The sequence below is a fragment of the Myotis davidii genome, unplaced genomic scaffold (genome assembly GCF_000327345.1).
Source record: "Myotis davidii unplaced genomic scaffold, ASM32734v1 scaffold512, whole genome shotgun sequence".
NCBI lineage: Eukaryota > Metazoa > Chordata > Mammalia > Chiroptera > Vespertilionidae > Myotis > Myotis davidii.
This window is the reverse complement of record NW_006284323.1, coordinates 2,210,476-2,211,541: the sequence shown is the minus strand read 5'-3', so window position 1 is coordinate 2,211,541 and position 1,066 is coordinate 2,210,476. Positions and strand designations below refer to the sequence as shown.

Sequence of the window (1,066 nt, the reverse complement as noted above, 5' to 3'; positions counted from 1 at the left end):
CCCAGTGGTTCTATTCTTCAACCTTTTAAATTGGCCAGTGACTAGATATTAGAGTCTGTGATTTGGAAGTGAGGGGTTGTTTAATCTCCCAGAAACCATATGCCCTCAGTCTTAAGAGACTAATGTTCAATAGGAAACACCCTGACTAGCTTAGGAATAAATGCAATTTAAGGATAAAAATAGAGCTAAAAAAATCTGGTGCCATTTGGGGAAGAGGGGAAGGAATGAGATTTAACTGATGCTCAAAGCTTCTCTGATACAAAGTATTTGGTCACAGACTCATAATTTGCGTAGATGCAGTAACAAAAGGAACTTCCTACAGGAGAAGAGAAAGAAGCGGAGGTCTGGAGCTCCTGTTGGGACAAGACTCCTCTGTGTGGTTCTACACAGTTCCGTCCCTTTAGTGTCTGATCCAGCGTCGGACGCAAGCCCATGTTCTGTTCTTTGGCCTGAGCAAGTTTTTCTTCCAGGTCATCAATAGATCTTTCCAGCTTTGCAGCTGTTCTCTCTGCAGATTCAGCACGGGTCTCGGCCTTTTTCAGTTTGTCGGACAGAAGTTTAATTGCTTCTTCATATGTATCCTCCCTTCAGAGGCGGCCTCCAGCCATTTCGGGTTGTTGGTGACATTCTTGGGTTCTCCCTCCAGGTCACCACCTCTTAGTTCAGACACCTCTGCCCGCTCCTCTGCTCTCTCCACTCGCCCTCCAGGATGAGCAACTTACGAGCGACCCCCTATTTGCGGTCAGCCCCCTCTGCAGTGCGCTTGGCCTCTGAGCTGCAACTCCCGGATCTCCATCTTCTCCTCCTCTTTCATGGCCTGGTTTTCTCTCACCTTCATTCCTCTCTCTCTCTCATCGGCAGCCTTTTCTGCTTCCTCAAGCTTCTGCAGGGCCGTGACCAGCCGTTCTTGAGCCCTAACTCCTCCCCAACGAGCTGGATGCGTGGACTGAGAGCTGTCGCACCTCCTTCAGCTTTCTGCGCTGCTCCCGCTCCCGTCCAGCTCCCGCTGCAGGCCCTGCGCGCAGTCCTCCAAGGAGGCGTGGGGGCGCACGCAGCGGCACTCGAC

At 51.2% G+C, this 1,066-nt stretch overlaps 1 pseudogene; it reads right to left on the bottom strand.

Moving 5' to 3' along the window:
• Positions 1 to 242: 242 nt before the first annotated feature.
• LOC102771106 overlaps positions 243 to 1,066 on the bottom strand; it is a 5,591-nt pseudogene continuing 4,767 nt past the window's right edge.